Raw genomic sequence first — 13,747 nt, 5'->3', positions numbered from 1 at the left:
AGAGGTAAACGAGAGTTGAATAATTAGTAATGATGCATTCGGCAACAAAATTTCTCTGCTTGAATTTATATCAACTCCACTCTTGCGTTTTGCATCTGGGCCAGGTTTGAGAGTGAGCCGTGGTGCTGAGATGCAGCACAAAGGGACAGTGAGATAGAAAGCAAGAGCTCCAGACAACACTTGGGCATCTTTTCTGGCATGGGTTCTTTCACTTTTGATAACCTCCCTTATTTTGGGGGGAGGGGCTGGAGCAGGATTAGTCATTTGCAGGCAGTTTGTTTTTCCGTCAACATTTTGTGTGTGTGTGTGTCCAGGCTTTTGTCGCCCTTTTGTGAGTGGAATGGTTGTTTGGTAGCAACGAGCAAGGGCTCCTTGCCAAGTCTGCCTAATTAAGATTAAGTGTATGCAGATTTGCCTTGTTTTCAGCTAATGACAGCTGCAAACAATTATTTGTCATGCTTGCTGATTGTTGATTGGTAAAGGGAAGGCCATGCGAGAATTGTGTGCGTTCTTCCTTTGTATTTCGGCACTCCCGGTTGTACAGTCAGGCGAGGATATGTGTGCAGGAGGCGTCTTCCCTTTCAGGAGTCTGGGGTTTGCTTAGAATTCAGCCTCTGCCCATGACAGATTGTGGTTTTAGGAGCAGAGGTGCCATGTTAGATGTGTCCGAAAGGTGTCGGGGGACCTAAGTTTGACATTATCTGTGCAGCTCCATCTGCATCGGGGTATTTTTATTGATTGTTTTTTTTCACCCTGCGACAGGGCAGACACAGCTCAATATTTGCACAGGAAGATAATAAAGGTGTTTTCAAATGTATCTGATGTTTTTGGTTTTCAAGCCAGCAGCCACCTTCAATTTTCTGCGAACGAGGAACCAGAGCACAGGCTAACCGAGTTAGGATGCTGTAGTTCTGCGCTGAAAGCTTTTAGCTTCACAACAGAGAGCAAGTGCCTCTCAGTAAGCACCTTGGCATCTCTCCAAAATGCCTGGGCTGCTTTAGGACATTCTCATAAAGAGCTTGAATTTTTATTTTATTATTATCCTGATGAAAGGAGAGAGCCCTTCAGACAAAAGAATGAGAGAACGACATACGCTGTGCTGCAAATGAAAACACTCTGCATTGTTTTAAGCATTGCATGGAAATGAGGATATATTGGAAACAACAGTGTTTGCACGGATACAGTTACATTTTATTCTAAATAAACCCCTCTCTTTAGTACTGTATGTGCCTCCGGGTTTTGCACTTTCCTAGAGATGTTCTCTCTGTTTTTGTTTGTAGCCTCTGATAGCTCTGAGGATCAGGCTGAAGACAGGAGATATCTAAGTCAGTCTTCAGATGTGTCTGAAATTTCTTGTAGTGTATGTTGAGTCTCTCTCAGCTGTTTTCAGCCCAGATGCAATTTAAAATACATCCAGGAAAATGGAAATGTTTGGGGGGGTGGGGGGAGAATTTGAAAATGTGTCTCCCAGTTAACTCCTTGTTTGTAGCCGCATCTTGCCAGTAGCTACAAACATGCTTTTGTACACTGCTGTCCTGGCAATAAGTCATATCAAGAATAGTTTGCTAGTTTAGTTTCACGTTTTAATACTTTCACACAGGTTTTGAGAGTAGCAAGCAGAAAGGAAACATATAATTTCCCTTAACTCTTCCTTGGTTGTTGTGGAGGTAGAACTCAATCCAACGTTCATTAACACTGCCAGACTCAGTTGCTCCGAATGACAGAACTTTGGGGCTGTCAGCAGGTAACCGTGCATTCCTTTCACAAGTCAGTCTAGAAAATCCATTTCCAAAGCCTTCGGTCTCTGTGCTCCTCCCAATCCGGGCTGTTTCTAGGCACTCCGAGTGAATTGCTGACTAGCTGGGAGGTGCAGGATAATTGGAGAGTTCACGTGTAGCAGGGCTCAAAGTTATGCAGTGGAAACAAATGGTGAAACAGCGGCTGCACAGATATAGCTATCCACAGGGGAGACGTCTCAAAGATTTCATGCAAAGACTGATCTAGATATTGAATAGCCCAGAATGATTGTGATCAGTGGTCAGGTCTCAGCTGTCATCTTTCCTGGGATCCCACTGCAGCTAACTGCAGTTTGTGAGCAAGGAGCTTTCGTTACCCAGACTGACAAACTCCAGGATTCAGCTGCTTCTCCCAAACCAGGGTGTGCTCACTGTCTCTGGACGTCATCTGAGCTGGGCTTAGTTTACTTTCCAGGGGGAAAGGAATTGAAGCACTGGGAGCCCCTTTTGCAGGATGTGTTGTAGGCTCCCAGGTTGTAGTATCCCAGGTGCTGCCCAAAGTCTGTGTAGAATTATTTCTGCTTCTAAAGCAGCTGTTTCTGTGGAAGGTGCCTCATGCACAGTACCAGGTGGTAATTCCCAGCAGGCATCAGCTGGATGCGAGGAAGAGGGGAGAGCCGTGTGGAAATTTGAGAACAGCATGGGTGGTGGGGAGCAGGAGGGAGTTCCAGATCAGTGCAGCAACACCAAATTCTGGAGACGCGCTGAGAGGGAGCAGACGGGAGGGAGGAAAGGTGGGACTTGGTGGAGGACTGGGAGACTGTTCTAGGCATGATGGGAGGGGGCTAGGTGGCATGAGGCCTAGGGAGGAAGAGGCAAATGGAGCCTGCTGGGGGAAGGTCCTAGAAAGGGACAAAGGGAGTAGAGTGCTAGGTGGGGGCTGGGTTGCATCAGGTCTCAAGGACCTTACAAGTTTAGGGGGAAAACCCCAGTGTACAAGTTAATCCTCCTATGATTGGCTGCCTTCCCCATTATCCCACCTCTTGGAGAAGGCAGCCAACCAGAGCTGTTGTTTGTGGTGAAGGACAGCCTGCTCCCCCAGCACCTGCTGCCCCTGCCTCAGGGCAGAACTGTTGCTGTGGGGCACTGGCCAGGAGGGACAGCAGCTGGCAGACACCTGCCAACAGCTGTGGGGGGCAGGGGCAGGATTCCTTCGGGGGCTGCTTGTGGGCTTTGTAGAATTCATTGCGGGGCTGTGTGTTCAGGGGCAAGTAGTGTTATTTGAGCGCCCTGGTGGGGTTTGTGTAATTGGGGTGTTTGGAGCAGCGCAGAATATATTGGTGGGGTTGTGTGTGTGAAAGAATTATTGGTGGGGCCATGGGTGTGTCATCAAATGAATGGGGGGCTGTGGGGGATTGTTGTAGAATTGGGAGCCCTGTGTGTGCAATAGAGGGGTCTTGCTGGGAGGACAGAATTAGTGTTCAGGGGACAGTTAAGTGGTGCTGGGTTAAGGGGCCAAACTGATTTTTGGGAGGGGGAGAGGCTGGAATTGAGGTAACAGGGAAAGAAGATGAAGGAAATCGCTCCTTTAGCTGCTCCTACCTACAATCCATGTTCTCCTCCCTGGGGATCCCTCCTCTGTTTTCTCCCCTATGTTATAATGAGAAGAGGAATAAGGAGCATTGAGGAAGGGATAGAGGGAGGAGCATCCGCAGCCAGAGCCCACTGGCATAGCCCAGGATTACAGGTAAGAGGGAGGTGCGAGGCATTCCCACTCTTCTCTTGTGGCGTGCTTGGGGCCGCCAGTTATATGGGGTGCAGCAAGACATGCACTCCCCTCCCCCTGCTCCGGGGCACCCTGCCCAAGCTACAGGGGTGTGTACCATCACTGTCCAGTGCCCATTTAGGTCTCTGCTGGATGTGTCCAACATTAGGGGCCAGGTGAGAGAGGAAGAGGCTCTTGAATCTGACTTTGCAGCAGACAGAGACCCGTGGAAGGTACAGAGGGGGAGGGATGCCATGGAGAAAACAGCTGCCTTTAGCAGCAAGGGTTTGGCCATCCCAAAGGGGTGGTAAGAGGCAGGAGTCAGAATAGTGACAGCACTGAGAGGAGATGGGGGCTGGGGTGGGGGTGGCCAGGTCTTGGTTCCTGGAGCCAGAGAGCCGGCTGGACCTGACGGAGTGTGAAGAGCAGAAACCTTGGAAGGGAGGGGAAACGATTTTGGGGTGAACATGGATTTCAGTGGAAGTAGGGGTTAGGGAAGGAGAAAAGCTGGAGAAAGGTTCTGTGGCCTCCTGGCAGGGGACATGTGCAAGGAGACCGACATTTCAGGGTCAAAAGTGACCCAGTATTTCACTGGAGCCTGGTCATTTTCCACACGCACAGAGTGAAAGGGGCGACTTGCATTTTAAACGAGATGCTTGTTGCTTCAATGTACTCAGCACTTGTCAGCCACACTGTATTGACGCCGGTGATCAGAGATGGTGCAATGACTCTTCGCCAGGCCCTGACATTCGTATAATGCATCCTCTGAGAGCTGCACCTGGGGCAGTGACACCCTGACGCACTTTGCTAAGCACCTTTCCAGCTCATTGGCTGGCTGTATGTGACCCCTCTGTGCTGTCCCATCTGGCCCACACTGATGGCTCTCCCTGCATTCTCATACGCTCCCTTCCCACTAGTGCCCGGCTAGGGCCTTCACCTCTGTGGTGCAGTTGGTTTCATGTACATTGCAGGGCTATGAAGCTGCACTCTGGATTCGTGGCAAGGGAATAATGCTTTTGATACAGATGCTTGTCCATTCTGGAGAGCACCTTGCAGCGCTGTCCTAATAGTAGACGTGAACGGTCCTGCATGGGCCTGTCCTTTATCCATGGCTTTTCCTCTGCTCTCGCAATGAGCTTTACACTTAGCTCTTTCCCACTACGTCTGAAGGGAAGGGAAGGGAGCGGGTACTGATATTCCATGCCTTGATAGCACATTCCACCTGAGCAGCTCAGAGCTCTCTGCAAGCCCTAGTTATGCCTCACAGCTCCTGACCCATAGGCAACTATCGTTAGCAGGGCTGGATTAAGGTGATCTGGGACTTTAGGGACACCACAAAAGAGATGGGTAGATGGTTTGGGCCCACTGCACTCTCTCCTTTCTGCCAGACACACAATCTGCTGCTGGGTTCAGTGGCAGGGCCAGAGCAGTGAGTCTTGGAGTTAACCACCATTGAAATGCCTGGGGCACTTTCCCTTCTCTGAGCTATTGTTTCAGGCTCTCTACAGACTGTGTCTGTTATGCTTGGGAAACCTTTTTGAGCTTTTCTTCTCAACCATGAGGGATAGAAGCTTACTTTTTGTTTTTAATGAAAGCAGAATTTTTGATATAATCACATGGTTGCAGGAGCTGGAGCCTTATTCTGACCTGAACATTAGCTCTAATTTACAGATAAGAAAACTGAGGTTCAGAGAAATTGACTTAACCCAGGTCACACCGTGATTTTTTTGTGTCAAATCCAGATCTACAACCCAGAACCCCTACTGCCAGCATCGTAGCTAATCCACGAGGCCATTCTGCCTTCCTCTTAGGAACGTAGGAGCCTCTCCATAAGGTCAGAGCTCTGGGCAGCCTGGCTCTGGAAGTTACTAGTATCTGCTTCCAACGAAGGCAAAATGCCCCAATGAACCTAGCAAGTTGTGTGATGTGGAAGGAGAATTCCTAGCTGACCCTGCCTGCTTGCAATCCAGGTACACCCTGAACTATCTGTTTTCATAGCTGCAGAGCTACAAATGTTATCACTGCCCCTAAAAATATTCAGCTCAAATTAAAATCTAGGCACATTTTTCCTGGCCTCTGGCTGTGTATTCTGCACACCTAATTTTCCACCTTTATCGTTTGGTCAACATACTGTTTACACTCAATGTCATCTATCCAAATATTCAGATGCTTCCGAGACTATATTTGGAAACTTCCTATTTTTACGTGGATTTATGTTAATAATTATTTGCTTTGACTGTAGAAACTGTTATATTTAAATAACACATTTTTTGTCAAAATGCTGTCACAGCAAAGCTGCTTTCCCTTTAGGAACCTCCAAACGTGGGCTTCCTTCCAAACCCGTCACCGATCTCATTCCGTTGGCTTTGCGTACCCCATCCTTTTTATTTCTGCTCTTTCCTTCGAGTGATGTGATTGGAGGACTAACTGTGGTTGCAGGATTTCAGAAGAGATGCTGGATGGATGGTGACTCGTCATCAAATCAGACAGAAAGGCAGGGCAGTCAATAGAGAAGATAAAATAAGAGGTTTTCACTGTCACCAAATTAGCCTTTGCTCTTTGTGTTTAAGTTTAGCAGAGCTGAGGGTCTCTGCTGGAGCCCCCTCCAATATGGAGTTACCCTGGTTTGTTTTCTTATTATTCATAACAATAAAGAAGCCTCTGCCAGATAAGGAAGTAGCAATACAAGGGTTAGGATTATTTATAAGTCTATCTATAAACATAGGAAAGAAAAATTAGCATGCTAGGGAGAGCTGTGACAACAAAGAAAACTTCCAAAAGAACCAGCCCATAATCATAGACAGCCACACCAACCAGCAGCTGTGTTGAATTTTAGACAGCTACACCAGCTGGCATTTGCACTGAATTATAGACAACTGGCATGTCCTTATTTCAAATTACAATGTAGGTTTCCCTTTCCCTCCTCACAACCACCAAACTGTCCTGAGAATTGGACATGCCATGCCTTGGTAGCTGTGGCATCCTGACCTGCTACTGACTTCTGGGGAGGGAAAGCCGAACCTTCAAGCTCAGGTCAGTGCTCAGCTCATCAGTGCACGCACCAGAGCAACTGGTACTTCACTCCTACTTCAAGCATAAGATCCACCCAGCCTGGGCTAACTGGTCTTTCTTTCTGCCCAAGAGAAGGAAGGGGAAAGCACAGCAGGACTCAAGTGCTAGTAGGGCTCTGGGCTGCCTTCTGGTACGTTACTCCTGTGCTGTTTGTGATAAGAGCTGTCTCTCGAGAATTGGACTTTTTAGCTACTTGTGATGCCGCAGGACAACCCACAGCAACTTGGGTAGAGATAACTCAGTGGTTTGAGCATTGGCTTGCTAAACCTAGGGCTGTGAGCTCAATCCTTGAGGGGGCCACTTAGGGATCTGGGGCAAAAATCAGTACTTGGTCCTGCTAGTGAAGGCAGGGGGCTGGACTCGATGGCCTTTCAGTTCTATGAGATAGGTATATCTCCATATTAAAAAAAACTGCTTTGGCATTTACACCATCATCTTTCAAGCCAGACAGCTGCCATTCAGTAGTTCTGTGATGCTGTTTAAAACTCTGCATAACAAACATGGTGACAGGTGACCCTGCAAAAAACTCCCTGTTATGAAGGCCTGGGTTTGCAGTTAGAACTTTGGAGTGCAATCCACTGAGCTGGAGATGGGAAATGGTAGGGAACATTCACAAGGTCCCTGGGTGTGTTGCACAGGGACTGGAAAGTCTACGCCCTGCTGCATTTTGTAATGTGATGCTCAGTAATATCAATAATTACTGCCCTTTTGGGGGATAACAGGAAAATGACAATCAGGATGTGTATCTCACCTGTCATTCTTACAGTGCCTGCCACCCCAAAGCCCTGTACAAACTCAAACACCTACACAGGAATCACTGTGCCTGTTTGAAACGCAGCCTCTGAGGCTTGCCATGGGGGTGGGGAGGCAAAGAGGTGGTCTACGGTTTAGTGAGAGAAGGACACTTCCTAGCTCAAATAGCTCACTTGCATTAAGCCCAGCATGTAGGGTTTTTCTAGGGTAGCCCAGTTTTTGCTTCTAAAAAAAATTCTTATCGTCTGCTGAAAGCCCAATATGTTCACAACAGTGTTTGGGGTTAACTAAAGCTCACTTTGAAGATCAGACTTGGTCCTTCAGAACGCCATGGAATTTAATCTAATGTCCAGAACACTGGGTGAGAAATCCACATTTTAAACAGGTGTCTCACTCTTCTCCATTGGCCCAGCTGTCTTGGATTTCCAGCCCACTATGAGACTTTGTACTAACATTTGTAATGGGATATTTGAAGAACTGCACAGCTCATTTCATCCCAGCTGTGTGTTGAGCTGGTGGAGTTGGTGAGAGTTGAAATGCTGCTTACCTGACAATTGCAGGATCCTTTGCTTAGCCTGTAACAATTAGCAGCACAGGCCTGACACCTGCAGCAGAGCAGACACTTGTATTTCTTATACCACTCTGGGTGTTTAGACTCAGATTACTTCAGCTAGAAGCTTGAACTCAGGAGCTGGTAGGCAAATAAAGGAAGAATGGCATTATTCACTGTTTTGTCTTGAACTGTAGTTATTTCTGAATTTCAAGTGTATACATCTGAGGTTTTTGACTATCTTAAAAAGCATTTAATTTCACTGTTAAGAGACTTTGTTCTGCATTCTGCCTTGATTGGGAAAAAAACTCAAGTGTTACTAAGCTAAGATTTTCATCTGCTTTGAAGCATTGAGGATCCTATGCCAAATAGCTCATTAGGAATACATCTTTCTCCAAAGTGTAAACAAGAGAGCTAACTGGAAGCATTTCATTTTATCTGTGAATCTTCACAGCTGTCTTAGCTCTTCCTTCAGGGGAACTAGTGATTGCTCTCTTCATGCCAAGACAAAACTCAAAGAAAGTGGAGTTAGAGCTCAGACAAACAGTGAGGTGATCCAAAAGGTGCAGGGGAATCATCAGCTCCCACTGGTCTCAAAGAGAGACTTGGGGCTTTTCAGGATTGGGCCCTCTAGCCTGACACTGGGTTAATGGAACAGGCTTTATGTTAAAAGCAACTCAGTGGAATTAAAGGGTTTGCTGAGTGCGTGTTCTGCCTAAGCAATATGCTCCTATTTGGGCAGAATTGCTCTTTAACTTCAGATATGGTGGAGCACTGGTTTGTGTTTTGATGTTGTCTAGCGAGTGTCTTGTACACAGCCCTGCAATTGCTGCCTGGTGTGTTGGAGGGAAATGTGCAGTGATTCAACAGAGGGTAAAGGGGAAACTATCCATTTTGTACATGACTATTGTACTGTTTCAAGTTGCTTGCATATTCAACACAAATCACTTGTGACCTATATTCAGTGTAATTGCTTTTACTGCAGGGTAAGTATCCGAGATGTCAGTGCAAGCACCACAGACCCAGTCCTCATCTTTGCCTTATTCTGCATTGTTCAGAAGCTAATTAGGGAGGAAGGAGAATCATAGAAGATTAGGATCAGAAGAGACCTCAAGAGGTCATCTAGTCCAACCCCCTGCTCAAAGCAGGACCAACCCCAACTAAATCATCCCAGCCAGGGCTCTGTCAAGCTGGGCCTTAAATACCTCTAAGGATGGAGATTCCACCCCTCCCTAGGTAACCCATTCCAGTGCTTCACCACCCTCCTAGTGAAATGGTGTTTCCTAATATCCAATTTAGACCTTCCACACTGCAATTTGAGACCATTGCTCCTTGTTCTCTCATCTGCCGCCACTGAGAACAGCCGAGCTCCATCCTCTTTGGAACCCCTCTTCAGGTAGTTGAAGGCTGCTATCAAATCCAACCCCACACACACACACTTCTCTTCTGCAAACTAAATAAGCCCAGTTCCCTCAGCCTCGACTCATAAGTCATGTGCTCCAGCCCCCTAATCATTTTTGTTGCCCTCCACTGGACTCTCTCCAATTTGTCCACATCCTTTCTGCAGTGGGAGGCCCAAAATACTCCAGATGTGGCCTCACCAGTGCCGAATAGAGGGGAATAATCACTTCCCTCGATCTGCTGGCAATGCTCCTACTAATGCAGCCCAATATGCCGTTAGCCTTCTTGGCAACAAGGGCACACTGCTGACTCATATCCAGCTTCTCATCCACTGTAATCCCCAGGTCCTTTTCTGCAGAACTGCTGCTTAGCCAGTCAGTCCCCAGCCTGTAGCAGTGCATGGGATTCTTCCTGTCCTAAGTGCAGGACTCTGCACTTGTCCTTGTTGAACCTCATCAGATTTCTTTTGGCCCAATCCTCCAATTTGTCTAGGTCACTCTGGACCCTATCCCTACCCTCCAGCATATCTACCTCTCCCCCAGCTTAGTGTCATCTGCGAACTTGCTGAGGGTGCAATCCATCCCATAATCCATCCCATCATCTAGATCATTAATGAAACTGGCCCCCGACCAACCCCTGGGGCACTCCGCTTGATACCAGCTGCCAACTAGACAGCGAGTTGTTGTTCACTACACATTGAGCCCAACGATCTAGCCAGCTTTCAGGCCACCTTATAGTCCCTTCATCCAACCCATACTTTTTTAACTTGCTGGCAAGAATACTGTGGGAGACCATATCATAAGCTTTGCTAAAGTCAAGGTGTATCACGTCCACCACTTTCTCCGTATCCACAGAGCCAGTTATCTCATCATAGAAGGCAATCAGCTTGGTCAGGCATGACTTGCCCTTGGTGACTCCATGTTGACTGTTCCTAATAACCTTCCTCTCCTCCAAGTGCTTTAAAAATGGATTCCTTGAGGACCTGCTCCATGATTTTTTCAGGGACTGAAGTGAGGCTGACTGGTCTGTAGTTCCCCGGATTCTCCTTCTTCCGTTTTTAAAAGATGGGCACTATATTTGCCTTTTTCCAATTGTCCAGGACCTCCCCCGATTGCCACGAGTTTTCAAAGGTAATGGCCAATGGCTCTGCAATCACATCAGCCAATTCCCTCAGCACCCTGGGATGCATTAGATCTGGCCCCATGGACTTGTGCATGTCCAGCTTTTCTAAATAGTCCTTAACCTGTTCTTTCACCACTGAGGGCTGTTCACTTCCTCCCCACGCTGTGTTGCCCAGTGCAGCAGTCTGGAAGTTAACCTTGTCTGTGAAGACCGAGGCAAAAAAAAGCACTGAGTACTTCAGCCTTTTCCACATCATCTGTCACAAGGTTATCTCCCCCATTCAGTAAGGGTCCCACGCTTTCCCTGACCTTATTCTTGTTGCTAACATAGCTGTAGAAACCCTTCTTGTTACCCTTCACCTCCATTGCTAGCTGCAACTCCAATTGTGCTTTGGCCTTCCTGATTACACCCCTGCATGCTCGAGCAATATTTTTATACTATTAATATATTTTATATATTTTATAGGAGAAATAACTAATGGATGGGAGGTTTCAGTTACTTTGCAAACATCCCCCTTGCACAGAGAGTCCCCGCAGGGAACTATCACTTCTGAAAATTTTCATTTAAAGTGTTTGTCACTGGCAACAAAATACAGTGCAACTATGACACTAATGTTAATAAAGAAAGCCCATGCGGGCCCTGGCTACACAAAGCACCTGTTATAACCAGGCTTTCAAAGGGCTTCACAAATAGAACCTGCACTGCCATAACCACTGACTTCAAATAAGCTCTTCCAAGCTTCAGCTTCTCTTACAAGTGGACGGAGATCCTTAGTCAATGCCCACCCCATATCCCAAATGAGCTTTTTTCTCTGCGCCACTTCGGTCTTTTTCTCCTCTGGAAACCATGTGTTTTCCACGTGGCCTAATTCTCTGTCTGGCAAAGGGGCTCCCATCTCCTCTCTTCCTCCTTTCCCTCTGCAGAGCCCCCTGGAGGTTTTCAGTTTACACTCAGAATCGTGGTAATTGAGTTCTTCAGTAGCAGCATTTCTGTCCAACTTCTGTAATGTACCTTTTTTTTTTTTTAACTCTAGAATCATAATGGAAAGTGCCCCTGTGAAAATGTACTTGCTTCCAGCATGTGTGAGTGGTTTTTTATACTCAGTAATGCCAGTTTTCTATCATTTGGTCTCCATATTTGGTATTTCTTTAATAATTAGTGGCAGATTTTGTACTTATGGTTGCAATTATCTAAATGCCTTTGGGACATGTTCTGCCAGATAATTGAATTTCCTTGGTATATGAATGCACAGATATTGTTAGTGAACGCAGCCTGGACCCAAGAATGTTTTGGTGTCATGTTAAGATAGATGAGGCTTTTTCCTTTTAAAAAACTAATAAAAACAAAGTGTTTTGCTTTGCTGTTCTCAGCAAAAACCTTGCTAGAGGCCAATATTTAAGAGGAGAAGCATTATCAGTAATTAACTGGATGTATATTTTAATTATATCCAATGTTGCTTTACCGGGTCTCAGTTAATCCTCCATGTGCCAGATTAATAGGTGTAGCAAATGCCACTAATCCATGGACAGAAACATGCAGGTCTTGGAGGAGTCTGTCCTGGAGCCAGGTAGAGAGGAGAGATGGGAGGCCCTAGCAGATTGCAGAGCCTGTCTGCCTGGTACCAGGACAGGAGTGTTCCCTACAGTGCACTTTGTAGTGCTTTGTCCAGCCCAGTTATAAAAGTCCCAAGTAATCAGTTCTTCCCCCATTTCCCAGGGGAAGACTGTTCTGCAGCCTGATACATTTGACTCCTGGGGAGTGTCTCCTGGTATTCAGCCTAAATTCTCCCTTTCTAATTAGGCCTTGTCTACACTACAGAATTTTGTTGACAAAAGTTATGTCGACACTCAGAAAGCACTACACTAAAAATCGGTATTGCATGTTCACACTCCCTCCCTCTGTCAGCAGAACACGTCCACACGTGGCGCGCTAGCATCAGCAGTGTGAGCAGTGCACTGTGGGTACCTATCCCACGGTCCAGCTCAACACCTTCTGCCACTAGGTCTTGTGGGAAGGCTGAGCAGATTGTGGCACATCTTAGGTGTTTATCTAAACTTCTCTTAAAAATCTCCAATGATGGAGATTCCACAACCTCCCTAGGCAATTTATTCCGATGCTTAACCACTCTGACAGTTAAGAAGTTTTTCCTAATGTCCAACCTAAACCTCCTTTGCTGCGATTTAAGCCCATTGCTTCTTGTCCTAGCATTATTAAGAACTTCAGCATCTGCTCCTCCATGACTTTAATCATTCACTCAGTAGCATCCTTAACAAACTCCTGATTTTCTTTTCTGTCCTGCCTTTTGGTTTCCCTCTGCTCCTTGTGTTCCCTTTTCTCTGCTTTGAAGAAGTGCAGGACCTCCTGGAACATGTTTTCTTTGCTCCCTCTTAGGCGCTTTCTTATCTGGTGGAGACACTTAGGTGTGTGGACTGTTCCTCAAGGCCACATCTGCCGAAGCAGAAGGAACAATACACAGAAGCAGGATTGTGAAGTTCACGCACAGCATTGATACATTTCAGTAAAATACACCTCTGGTAACATAACAATCACTGTCTCACTGACCCTTGGCAAGCACACATCTCGGCAGACACCCAAAGCATGATGAGTGTTGGCTGGTGGGGGTCGGGAGTGCTCTACATGGGGAAAAGAGTGCTCTGCAAGGGTTGTAGTGCAGTCAACTAGGGAGAAAATTCTAAAATTCTCCCACACTTTTCCACGAGCGGGGGGACATTGTAGCAGACATCTCACTGCTGAGGGTAAGCAGGGAAGCGAGGGTACATCTACTCCATGCTTGTGGCTTCCGTCCTACTCCCTGTGTGCCACTTTGGTCCCTGCACAAGTGATTGCCGAATGGCACGAGAAAGTTTCCTACAATGGGGGAAGGAACAAAGCAGCTCTGCCAAGGAACCTCCAGCAGAGGCTTGCCAAGTACCACAAGGAAACTTTCCTGGAGATCTCTCTGGAGGATTCCTGTGAGATCTCAGCATGCATTAACACCTTGTTCCGCTGTACTGATTAGGGGGAGCGGAGTCTGGTTGTTTCCCTGGCTGCAGGGCAATGGAGTTCAAACTGCTGACCAGAGCGGTCACGATGGGCATTGTGGGACATCTCCTAGAGGCCAATTAAAGCAATAAAATCAAGCATGGGAGTCTACACTGGCACTTAGTCAACAAATATCTTGCGCAAAAAGTCTTATGTCTCTCATCAGGGCGGTTTTATTTTGTCACCAAAACAGGGCATTTTTGCCACATCACAGGGTGTGGACATTCACTGTTTTGTCGACAAAACTTGCCTTTTGTCCACTAAAGTTTGTAGTGTAGACAAGGCCTACGCTTCATCTACCCTTCA

Source organism: Chelonoidis abingdonii, chromosome 9 (assembly GCF_003597395.2).
Source record: "Chelonoidis abingdonii isolate Lonesome George chromosome 9, CheloAbing_2.0, whole genome shotgun sequence".
NCBI lineage: Eukaryota > Metazoa > Chordata > Testudines > Testudinidae > Chelonoidis > Chelonoidis abingdonii.
This window is presented reverse-complemented; position numbering follows the sequence as displayed.